The sequence below is a fragment of the Symphalangus syndactylus genome, chromosome 12 (assembly GCF_028878055.3).
Source record: "Symphalangus syndactylus isolate Jambi chromosome 12, NHGRI_mSymSyn1-v2.1_pri, whole genome shotgun sequence".
In the NCBI taxonomy this organism is placed as follows: Eukaryota; Metazoa; Chordata; class Mammalia; order Primates; family Hylobatidae; genus Symphalangus; species Symphalangus syndactylus.
Genome location: NC_072441.2, coordinates 43482187 through 43494953, shown reverse-complemented (window position 1 = coordinate 43494953; position 12767 = coordinate 43482187). Strand labels below are relative to the sequence as shown.

At 43.3% G+C, this 12767-nt stretch overlaps 1 protein-coding gene across 4 annotated transcripts in view; it reads right to left on the bottom strand.

Moving 5' to 3' along the window:
* The window catches only part of LRRC8D (leucine rich repeat containing 8 VRAC subunit D), a 149742-nt gene that overhangs the window by 92219 nt on the left and 44756 nt on the right, over positions 1-12767 (bottom strand). The window contains exon 1 of one of the 4 annotated variants that reach the window (XM_063625332.1): positions 1366-1508. The exons of the other annotated variants lie outside the window; for them this stretch is intronic. The gene's annotated coding sequence lies outside the window, so the exon portion shown is untranslated. Of the gene's footprint in view, positions 1-1365; positions 1509-12767 lie in introns of those variants that run through there. 4 annotated transcript variants of the gene reach the window in all.

Here is a 12767-nt window from a genome sequence, read left to right as displayed (position 1 = left end):
TCTACACCTAACCCTGACTCCTTAGATGGCTTGGCTACCCAATAAAGTGAAAGCACGCAGTGTATGTGATACGGTGCTACAGATTCACTTTTCCTCTGTGCTACAGGGAGAGACCTTCTTTGGCAGAGTCTCACTTTCCTCCCCTCTAGTCATATGCTCACATCCCCTCCTCGGAAATAAAAATTAAGAAGATGCTACTGGGTTTAATAGGGCTCATTTAATTTGAGGCCATATAATGATCCCGTCAAACTGATTATTCTCAGCCATCCCACTCCCCTTAGTGTCCTCCCCAAGACTAGAGTTTCACCAGGTAGATAAACAGGCGGTAAAACAAGGCTAGGCTTTTACTGGGGGAAGAAGTCCATCTGAGTTAGTCTGGAGAAAGAGGACCTGCCAAGGAAATAAAGATGCAAAACGTCTGTAGCATAAAACCAGCCCTAGCGTTTTATTCTCCTTCTGTGAACATTTGAGATGGAACACGATGTGGATGTGAAATTATAATCTACCTGGTGAATTTGAGAAAAGTCACTCTGAATTTTACTTTGATGACAAATGGAATTAATAAAGGTGCCTGGCTCATATGTTAAAGTACCTTCTGTCTCAGCGAGGAAGCCTGGCTCAGAAACCACAGTGGAGTTAACAAGCCAGACACCAGACTAAACATCTCAGAACGCGCTGCTGTGCCTCATTCCTGGTCCCTACCTTTGCGGTGTGTGCCTGCATCATTAATTCCCTCCGTTTGGCATGGCCTGGCTTTCCCAAAACAGAAACCAAGGAACCAGGGTCCTCTGTTTCAGCAGCTGAAGAGCTGATTTCTGAGCATGGACACTAAGATTCTTTTCTCCTGTCCACCTTACACTTCACCCACAACTCATCTTCTTCCTCTTCTCTACGTCCCAACCCCTTACTCTCACACCACCCTGCCTCCGAGGACATTTATGTGCATGACCCTAGACCAGCAAGGGAGGAACAAAGAGCTGAAAGAGCTGCTGCTTCACGCAGCAGCAGCTGGAGGAGAGGGTGGAGAGGGCAGCTGGGGACTCTAGGAAGACTCCTAGGGCACTGGCAGCCCCAGCGCCAGCGCAGCCCGAGGCAGCCCAGCCTGGAAAGCGCCCTAGTAGAGTCCTCGCAGGCGGCCCCGCAGCGCACGCCCAGGGCCTTCCGCCGGCCCGAACCCAGGGCGGCAGCAGCCAGAGTTTGGCAGAGACCCCGGGTGAGAAGCCAGTGGTGGGGGGCGGGCAAGTGAAGCTGTAGCACAGAGCTGGAGATGCAGATCCGACACCAGCAGCGCTCCGTGCCGCGGACTTCCCGACCCGCGCCATGTACCCAGACCCGCGCCCTGGACCCAGACCCGACCCCGCGCACCTGGACCAAGCGGCCACCCTGTTCTCTCAGGGCGCTCTCTGGGGACGCGGCTTGGGCGAGCTCCGGAGGCTGGAACCACGGCGACAGGAGACTTCACTCCTCCATCCTGAGACCCAGCAGCACGTTATAGACAGCCGTGCACTTCCTGTTTGAAAACACAGGGGAGAGAAAGAGCGAGAGAGATCCGAGTGTCGGCAGCGGGGAGGAAGAAGTGCAGGGCGGCGGGGAGGCATGACCAGGGGGCCACCGCTTGCATAACTGCCATGGTGGGCACCCAGGGCTCCCCCGGCCGCGGCGACCCCGCCGCACCGGCTGCCCGCGTGGTGCCGAGGTGGCGCGGCCTCGGCCCGGGCCCCCCCTGCCGGTGGCCTCGCTGCCAGCCGCCCGCCCGCCCGCTCGCAGCCCTTCCGTTTGCAGCTGCTGCTCGGGTTCTCCCCTCCCAACAAGTACCTAGATCAATGGACTCCACGCTTCCTCCGCCGGTGCCCAGAGTGGTTGGCCTTCTTTTTCTTCCTTTCTTCACCCTCCCAATCCCCACCCCTACTCCCAGAAAATAATCACCTCAGGGAATGTGTAAAGACAAGACTGAGCCTTTGCAGGGGAGTGGGGGCTGGATTTATGCAAATTTTTAAAGTTCATAGCCACATCCCAGTATATCCACTACAGCTCAGCAGCTGTGAGAGATTCAGGATGGGAAATTACTTGTCTTGTGCCTCGCTGGCTCAAAAGAGAAAGCGTGCACACAGCTGCCAACACAGAGCAGCCAGGAACCGCAAAACAACAGTAACAACCACAAAACTACATAGTATCCTCGGTTCCTCCTAGGGTCTCTACTCAGATCAACCTGTCAACCTCATCCTCACAGTCTACCAACATTTACATATACCAATTCCGCATGGAGCATAATCGCATGGTGCATTCTTCCAGAAAATGATTCCGTAGTTCTCTGTGCTATGTAATCACAGAGAGGTTCCATAGTCCCGGGATTACATTCATTCATTTTGTTGAACTCTGACTTAAGTGGACTTCAGTATAGTGTTAAAAAGAGTACACAGATGGCTTAAGAATCTGCTGCATGCAGAGTGTGCTGGCTATGGGGATTCTCATTTGTAACCTGCTTGCCCTTACATGCACAGTCTACCAGGTTACAAAGCGCTTACAGGACGGTCTCTGACAAACGGCTCCTTTTATCATCAAGCTGTTGGCATTCATGGCTCCATACTCAAAATGGAGAATGGAATACAAACAATAATTATTCTACATATAAAGCTCAGTTTTGACTGAAGCAGAAAGGAACTGATAGGTATTAAGCTCCTACTCAGTGCTAGACAACATCTCATTTTAAACCCCTCTTGGCCTTAATATTTTCCAACAGATCTGCAAAAGTCCTATTCCCAAGTGAGGAAACAGGGTCAGAGAAATTAACTAACTGTTCCCATGGCTCTGCTAGAAAGTGGTCAAATGGAGAGCTAAATACAGGTCTTTCCTGATTACAAAATCTGCACCATTTCCCCTACACTGCGAATTCCTACAATGATCACGAATTTTTTTTTTTTTTTTTTTCTGAGACAGAGTCTCGTTCTGTTGCCCAGGCTGGAGTGCAGTGGCGTGATCTCAGCTCACTGCAACCTCCGCCTCTCGGGTTCAAGCGATTCTCCTGCCTCAGCCTCCCAAGAAGCTGAAACTACAGGCACACGCCACCATGCCCAGCTAATTTTTTTGTATTTTTAGTACAGATGAGGTTTCACAACGTTGGCCAGGATGGTCTCGATCTCCTGACCTCATGATCCACCTGCCTCAGCCTCCCAAAGTGCTGGGATTACAGGCATAAACCACTATGCCTGGCCAATGATCATGACTTCTAGAGAGAAAGTCCAGCACAGCAACCATCCTGTGATCCATCCCTTCATCTCTGAATGATCCTGCCACTTACCAGCTATTGCTGTTGTGCTAGGCAGTTTCTTTAACCACCTGAATAATACATACCTTAATTTCTCGGGCAGAGGACACTGGCTTTTTCCATTATCTACTGCTGGCTGTCAGCCTTTTCAGAATTACTTGGTGGCAAAAGTTCAAAAGGTTCTAGAATGGCTACTCATATGCCAAGGCACAAAGTCTGTCCAGTTCAGAACCTAACAAACTGACTAAAATTTGCTTCCTGCATTATTTTTTCTCTAACTGGGGCTCTTTAAGAAAGTGGCAAACGTTGTTCACAAAAACACACATGGTTTCAAGTTGACATTCTCTCATTTTGTTTCCTTCTGCTTTAACACTTAGTTCACAATCACCTGTCAGTAGCATGCTGCTATGAGGCTCCCGATGCAACCAAATGAAAAGGTGATTAAGAGTCTTGCGCACTCAAAAAAAGGGGAGGGGGGAATCTTGACAATACTGAAGCCTCCAGACGATGAACTACACCTCACCCACCCTTTTCTCCCCACCTCACAGACCTGAATTGTAGTGCACCCAGATGACCATGGCCTGCAAGTACAAAGGCAGGGGCTGGCAAGAAGACTGCAAGGACCAGTGAGATGCATTCCTGTCCACCAGGCACTTGCAGTCTAATGATGGCTTCTTACTAAAAGACTTCTCAACGGATCTTAGCATCCTTTTAGGGTCTAGCTCTGCCCACCTTTTTCCTTCTCAGTCCTTTGCTTACGGTGGTCCTGGCAACTCTTCATCTCTTTTCACAAGCTTAATACTTCTTCCCAAACAGCTACCACATATTTTCCACAAAGTACTCAGTGTGGGGAGTGGGGGTGTGAAGCAGGGCATTTAGCTAGAAACTTCTCTCATTTTAAAAACCCTGTCAATTATTACCATGTTTTTAAGGACACAATTATGTTTTGAAATATCTTTTGGTATCCCTCCTTCATTTTGATTACTCATTATCTGACAGCCCAAAGGAAAACCTCTGAAGAAAAATGTTTAAATTCTTAAGAAAAGGCAAAGGAAAACTTAAACCTGCAGAGCCTTTGTTTTTTATATTTGGGACTCGTGAGATTAGACTATCTAACTTCTTAAAATCTCTCTTAGGAAAAATTCAAAGTCATTAATCGAAAAACAGTCAACAGTAGACTATTCCTATTTTGTCCAAGTACTATACTGAGTGATAATTTAATGATATATAGAAGAGTTTGTATGGTTTAATAGGTAACAAAATACAGAAGAGCATTTGGTGGGAGACTAACACTGGTATTCACCTACACTGCTATGTCCACACTCAAATGTGTAATACTCTCCCCTCTAGAGCAGTGGCCGGCTGTGGGGGAAGGGCAGCCACATTTCTCTTTCTTAGGCTCCCTATGAACCCAAACCCTCCTCCTTATCAAAAATATTTATTAACATTCACTCTGTAGGACTCCCAAAGTTTACAGTTTGGTGAATACAACACAGCCCCTGACATTTCCTAATCCTAACTACCATGAGGCCTGAACACCATCTCATACTTTCCCCTGGTCAGCTATTCGCCCGCTCCTTCTGTGTTTCGTGGAGAAGTGTTTCTTTCTCATAGCCGCTGTTATGCTTTTGTGTGTGTGTGTGTGCGCACATGTGTGTATATATATTAAAATCACAGCCTCATAAGAAGAAAAAGTACACTCTCAGGTAGGCACAAATTATGCCACAAACGATTTTGGAAAAATGTGGAAGGTTCACTTTGAAAGTCTCCACTCCCTAAGTACCATAATCCCCAGATGAAGAGAGCAACACTGTGAAAGCCATTTTAGAAGCTCCAAATTCAGTTTCAAGAAATAGCTTTTCTGAGGACTAATGGGTGTGGAGGAGGAGAATGATAAACTCATCTCTAAAAAACAATGCTGCTTATCTTTCTTCATCTTAAGAAAGATCTTAGTTTGGTGGTTAAAAATGCCTCAAGCAATTCTCTGTGTGAATATCAGGATTCTTGGTGATTATTACACATGGATTTTGCAAACAAAATAAAAAATGACAAGCTGTCTGGTTACCGAAGAGATGACCTCTCTGCACTATCAGCCTTCACAGCAGTGTCCCTACCTTGTCTTCACCTCCGGGGTAGCACATGCAACAGGATTTTCTGGAAAGGAGGTCTCTGGCACTCACATTCACTTCCTGGCCTCTGCAAAACCTGAACCATGGCTTTCAAGGAAGCCTTTCGCAGAGCCAACTGGCTGGCCTGATTGGCATTTACCCACAGAGGGTTATTAGCCATCTTTAAGTACCAGAGTAAGTGTCATTTCACGTGACAAAATGCAGCAAGGGTCGCAAATCATCTTAAAAAAATAAATATGCCTGTAAGATAGTTTCCTGGTTTTGAGCAAGCAATAAGGAAAGCACTACTTAAAGCATCCCACAGCATGACTTAGAAGATCCAGCCACAAGGCAGAAACATAGGGCCAGGGTGGCTACAGGCCTGAGCTGGTATCTCTCTAAGCTCAATGCTCCAATTTCCTCAGCTTCCACACACACACAATGAACCCACACACCTTGCACAAAATTACTAACATTACATAGGACAAACCCTCACAGGCCCTGCCTCAATGAATTCTCAGAACTACCTTTGCAGGGAGGTGTCATTATTAATGTGTTACAGAAGCAGCAGCGGGGCTCACAGATGTTAAGTGATATTCTCAAAGCCTTAGGTAATGGAACGAAAACTCACCCTAGGTCTGTTCTTCCTTCTTTTAATTGAATAGAAATGAGTGGGTGCATTTTGGCTGTGGATATATTATTCTGCACTACATATTTTTTGCTCAGAAAAAAATCCCACTTTAAAAACATAACTTGTAATGTTGTCTCTCAAGTGCATCATACACCCTCATCACCTCACCAGATTTTGGTAAAATGTAAAGGATAAACATGTATTTTGTAATAGGCCAACTGACTTTAAGCCACAGGAATATAAGTAGATATAAATTAGGTAAAATATGCCCTTGAGCTGCAGCTAGATATTATTTTATAAAATAAGAAGACAGATCCACTGATCAAACTGTGATAAACAAAATCTTAACACATTTTTTCCAAGATTCCTGTCTCATTCTTCAATTAGTATGCAAAAAATGCATGTGAAGTAGGACACGATGGTTGATGTACTGGGATTTACTAAGCATAATACTGTGAAAGAAGGGTAAGATACCCCAAAATTCTGACTAAATGCAAATACCTGTATAAAAGACTGTTCAAAATATTCCCAGCACAGACTGCTAGGAATGAATAGCCTTGGGTTATTTAATGACTGTTGATTTTGATGTGTATTATGTAGATGAAATACTGTCCTATAATTCATTCTTCTTTGGAAAGCATGTTTTGTCTGTTAATCTCCTGTGGTAGTATCTGTTTCCTTATTTGAAACATTGTTTTAATTCTCTTTGGGCAATCTTATTTATCTTATTTTTATTTTTGAGACAGAGTCTCACTCTGTTGCCCGGGCTGGAGTGCAGTGGCACAGTCTCAGCTCACTGTAGCCTTGTTCTCTAGGGCCCAACCAATCTTTCCACCTTAGCTCGCCACATCCAGCTAATTTTTCTTTTTTCCCTTTTTTTTTTTTTTTTTTTTTTAAGGGACAGGGGTTTCGCCATGTTGCCCAGGCTGGTCTCAAACTCCTGGACTCAAATGATCCACCCACCTCGGTCTCCCAAAGTGCTGGGATTACAGGCGTGAGCCACCGCGCCTGGCCTGGGCAATCTTGTTTTTTAAATAACATATTAAAAAGCCCAACAATGTAAAAGGGTTGGATCCTTAAAAGTCAAATAAACATAATGTTCATTATTAAGAAGTGCTCTTAAAAATGACTTTCGGAGTTCATAAGGAATAAGTCACACACATCATATCTTGAATACAATTCTCCATTATACATTATAGTGGAGTCTACATGAAGAAAAACAATTCATGAATAATTTAAGGTTACAAAATTAGATACTTTAAATTTCATCTCCTTTCCTTTGCCTGTAGTGGAATAGCCAAGTCAAATGGCACGAAAGAGAAACGGCGTACCTGAAAACTCCAGAAACTTTATTATGAACTTTTAATAGCTTATTCATCAATTTTTTAACTAACCCTAGTTTAATAAATGCCAAGCACTTTACATGTATTAACTCAATGATTCCTGACAACAACCCTATGAAGTAGGAGTTATCATTACCTCCATATTACAGATGAGAAAACAGACACGGACATGGAGATGTTAAGTAATTTGCCCAAAGTCACACTGCTAGTAAATACTAAAACTTCAATAGCCTGGCTGACCAGAATCTATTTTAACCAACACATTTTCTTACCCATAAGACCCAATTGGATTGAGTTTGCTTTCCCTAGTGTGAAAGTTCATGAGGTACAGTGCTATAAATACAGCAGAAGAAAGAAGTGCGGAGGAGTGGGGTGAGGGGCTCAGAGACCTTCCAGTTTGTAGCAAGAATGTAACCACTAGTCTAGGGGCACTAGGCTGAAAGCTTTAGGGAGTCAGGGATGCAGAGCCTGGGCCACATTGCTGAATAAATAAATATTAAGAAGGAAAGAAAAGATACTTGCAGAATGAAAAAGCTAGGAGGAAGGGCTGCTTCCTCACCTTGACCAGAATCCTGGATTTCAAGGCTCCAGGATTGCCTGGCTACAGCACAACTGAATTAGCAACTGAAAGGAATGCAGTGAACCCATGTACTTTGATCTTGGTAAAGCAGTTGATACAGTGTCCTGTGAAATCAGGATCCTAAATCAACTAAAACTTGTGTTGTTCCAAGAACCACACAAGTTAAGCAGGCTAGAAAGAAAAACACTGGCCACATCTACTAATATGATGAAGAGAAAAGCCACAAGGAATGGAATTCAATCCGTATTCAAAAGTAACTTAGAAATTACTCACGCTGTTTTAATCAAATGTGCACATAACACTAATTTGGGAGGTGTGAAGAGGGCAAATGAGGGCGAGCCAATTGACTTAGTTAAATTAGCAGAGAGGTGAAGAAAAAAACAGAAGTTCAGTTTCATTTTTGTGTCCCCTTTAATTTGCAGGGAGTGGCTATGGATGTCCAATGGGTAGTAACCACCTCTAGACCTAAAATGCCAAGACTGAACTAAGTAAGCAATAGCACATAGATACATGTTTAAAATGTTAAGACTTCAGGTCTGAACTTCACAGAGCAGGATCGCATTATTCCATACACTATCAGTAAAGTTCCATGGGAAATAATATTCCTTTCAACAAGACTTCGTTAGGAAAACCCAGAGGAAAGAAGGGGCTCAAAGGCTGAGTTTAGGAAGTCAGATGAAAAAGTCAGTAGCATATGTATAATCTGGCCCCACTACAAATATGCCGCACAGGCAGAAGGTCATGAGAATGGTTTGCAAACACATAGCAGGACAAAGAACAGCAGAGAAGGGAGAGAGAAGCAAGCTAAAACTTGAACTAACATTATTTTTTTAAGCATAAATTATAATTTCTAATTGCTTTAATGTTGAGAAATAGCTTATCCCTTGGTAGAACTATCTGTCCTCCCAGCAAAAATTGTATTTTAAATGTTAGCAGTTGATTTAGAACTCACAAATGAGAGTAAGAGAGCTCTGAAACATTTGAAAAAAAAAAATGACCTATATTCAGGCTGGGTCCTAGGAAATGTAAAAGTGAGCATCATTTCATGCAGCTCCCAAGAGACTGAAGAACTGCACTATTAGCTCTGTAGCCAATATGCAGGAAGAGATTCTTGACCAGATATGGGTTTTAAGTATATCTTAGCAGGCTTGTTTATGGGAGGAAAGCATATGTTTCTAGAAAATAAAAGGCTCTGAAAGGAAAGAGGGTCACTGAATAATTAAAACTTTCTAATACGTCACCCTTACTACTCTCAATCATAATTTGTACGGTTATTTTTTAAGGTGAAGCCCTCAATATGTGAACAATGCAGGCAAGGAATACCTTCGGGTATCCGCAGAATTAATGATAATAATAACAGCAACAGCAGCTAACACCTGAGTGTTAACTATGTGCCAGGAACTGTTCTAAGCATTTTATATAAACTATCCTCACAACTAACCCTAGGAGGTAAATATTGTTATATCTTCATTTTATAGAAAGTTAAGTAACATTCCCATGTTCCCATGGCTAGAAAGGCAAAGTAAAAACCTAGGCAGTAGACTCCAGAGCTCATGCTCTCCAAGAGATTGTCACTGAAGACAGGTACAGCCCACAATAGAATCCCATATATTCCTCTGCCTTCTAAAAGAAACAGCAACAAAAAAGGAGAAATGTAGCACAGAGACATAAGGATTACAGCCACCCCACATTCTAGATTTGAACAGGAAATATATGTGAAAAACTTCAGCCAAATGACAATGCTCTGAGAGATTACTGTTTAATACTTACAGAGGACAAAAAGCAAACCACAGAACCTACACAGACAGATCTTCCACAAAGTTTGATGACTAGCCCCCTCCCATGGTTTAAAAAATCATCCATACAATGACAAACTCAAAATTAGCTTCAGCTCAGACCCTTCTCTAGAATGCCCCAATGCCCTCTAGAACCCTTCCCTCACCAGGCTGCCCTCAGAAGCACCTGCAGAGCCTTCAAAACACACTTTCCCAGGCCCCACCCAAGATGTGAACCATTGAAATCATGGGGGTGGAGAGGTGCTCCTGGAATTTGCACATTTAGGAAACTCCCAAGTGATCCTTAGATGCAGCCTAGTTGGCGAAAGCCCATGCTACCACCAGAATTGCTGAAGGCAGAGATCAAGGCAAAATTATTTCCCTTCTCAAGAACCTTCAATGGAATAGCCTTTATTCAAAGGCAACCAAGTGAAGTCTAAATTCCTCAGCAGGACACGCTAGGCCCTCTGTAATCTGTCCCAAACTACTTCTCTGGCTTCCTTTCCTCCTCCATCCCTCACTCCATCCCAGCAGCATTCCCCAAACACATTCTATACTTCTACAGCTGCTTTGCTGCTCCAACGTTCCCTCAGCTTTCCCATCAGTTCTCTACCTGTCACCATCTTTGTCATCCTTCAAGGCCCTATTCAAGGTATTTTTCCTTGTGAGACCTCCCCTGATCTTTCCAGTCAAAATCAGTCTCTCCTTCTGAGCACATGTCCAAAACATGTAGCTCTCACAAGAATTACAACACATACTGCACACTGTGCTGAATTATACCCAACTGTTTACACGCAGGTCTTCTCTTCAAAGCAGGGGCATATCCTACTCATCTTTCATATTGTGGATGAGAAAGAGACCTAGGTCAAAGTTGAGCTCTCTCTGCTAGTTACTAGCAGTGTATCCTTGAGTGGGTTATTTAAACACACTGAGCCTCAGTTTCGTAATCTTTGAAATGGAACACCAATGACACCAACCTTCATGGCTGATATAAGTATAAAACAGAAAAGTGGCCCACGGTGGACCACCTGAAATGCACTAACATGATAGCCGTTAATATTTAGTGCTAACTTTTGTTTCCCATCCCACTAGAGTGCATTGCAGACAATGTAAATGCTCAAAAAGCATTTGCTTTTACTCAAAAAAAGCATTTGCTTTCAAAGTAATGATAAATGTTAAGTGATGTCTTAAAGTCCTTTCTCCTGACCCAATTTTGTTCTGTTATAAAGAACATTTCATAATATTTCTATTCCTATTCTATTTGTACTCCCCTTTCTTTCCTTCAAAAATTAATGTTCAAAATTCTAATGAACAAGCCCTGTCAGTGTCCCTCCTACTCTAGCTTGGCTGTTTGCTTTGAACTACAGTAACTGCCTGCAGCCACAGTGTCGCTGCCCAGAGAATTGCCTGCTTCACCCTTCCAACAAATAGCACTTTGTAGGCAAACTGGAAGAGAGCCCAAAGTAGGAGGGGGGAAAACCAAGGAAAAGGAATTTGGGCCAAAAACTGAGTTGACACCCACACTATCATTCACACTAGAATACAGGTAAGGAGAGAACAGGAAAGAAAAGGGGTTCAGATCAACACAAACCTTCCCCGACCACCTACCTCACCACCCACCCATGGAAAATGCATTCCAAGACTCACAAAGGACTTGCTGGTCAGCTCACTGCCTGACACACATGGCTATTGTTGTGAATAAAATACTGTCATATATAATAGCTTCTTATCCTCACCAAACCAATCCTATTGCCGTTACTGTCCCCTCCCCCATTTACAGGAGATGAAACCTAAGGTCACACAAGTCCACAGAAGAGACTGCTGGGACTAGAACTCATGTCTTTTAAGCTCCAAATCCTAGGTCCTTCCCACTGCCTCCGTATAGGTTGCAAAAAGCAATTTAAAAAGTGCTCTCAGAAGCTCACCAAATCTACCAGTTGTAAAGGTAAAGGTAAAACGAGATGGGTTTTGTGCTGTTAGAAACGATTCTGGTGCCAAGGATGCGGGTTGTCACAGCAACAAGGCTCCAACTACAGCCTTTGTAATGATCAGTCCAGCGTTTTAGTATGGTGTTCCAGGAAGATCCTTTAGTCAGGTTTCTGTTCCTAGATGGAAACTGTCTCCATGATTTCACTGGTTCATTTGGTTTGGGGAGGGAGTATCAGGGAAGGAATATAATTTTATTTCTTTTTTCAACCAAACTCTGATGCTGACTTTAAGGCTGAGGTAATGTGGAAGGCAAAAGAAGTTTCTAAAGCAAATTTGTGTTCGTCGTTGTTGTGAGAGAGTTCAAGGGGCAATGAAGCAGTCCTAAAAAGCACAGATCCTGAAGCCATGGCAGCTTGGATTCAAATCACAGTTCTGCCACTTCCTGTAATGACCTTGGCTGCTCATGGTGATTGGGAGGAGCAGCCAGGCTAGAGAACCCAGCCTTGGTTTCCTCTGCTACAAAATGGGGCTGTTGTCAGAAGTAAATGAGCTAATATATGTAAAGTGCTGCAAACAGTGCCTGGCACATGGTGAAGTGTTTCCTAGTCTTATTTCCAGATTCGTCACTAGGACTGGATTCTTTTTTAAGTGTATTTTATAAGAAGGTTAAAGAAGACTTCTTGTACAACTTGTTAATGCATAATGCCCCAAATGAGCACAAAGATTATTTACAAGTTTCACTTCCTGATAGGATCTTCCAGGATTTCCATCTGTAGAGTAGAGTCCCTAGAAGGCTGAGCAGTGGAATTTGAAGAATTTTTCTTCTTCCCAACAGTGCAAGAAAACCTGAACCCATTCTCTCAATACTACAAATGGTTTCCACAAGGGGGAAAAGAAATCCATAAAGATCCTTACTGCATTAAGGTAACAAATAGAAGGGAACATTTTAAAATGAATTTATTCTAAAAAGCAACCAAAGTATTAGAAATTTAAAGTTATTCCAGTCTAGAAAGACATAGTTCAGATCACACAGGGATGATAGTCCTAGGACTGGAATAAAACCTGCAGATGGATCAAAAGACGTTGTTCCCCGCCCCCCAGAAAATGCTGAAATTCCAGGAACAAGGTACTATATA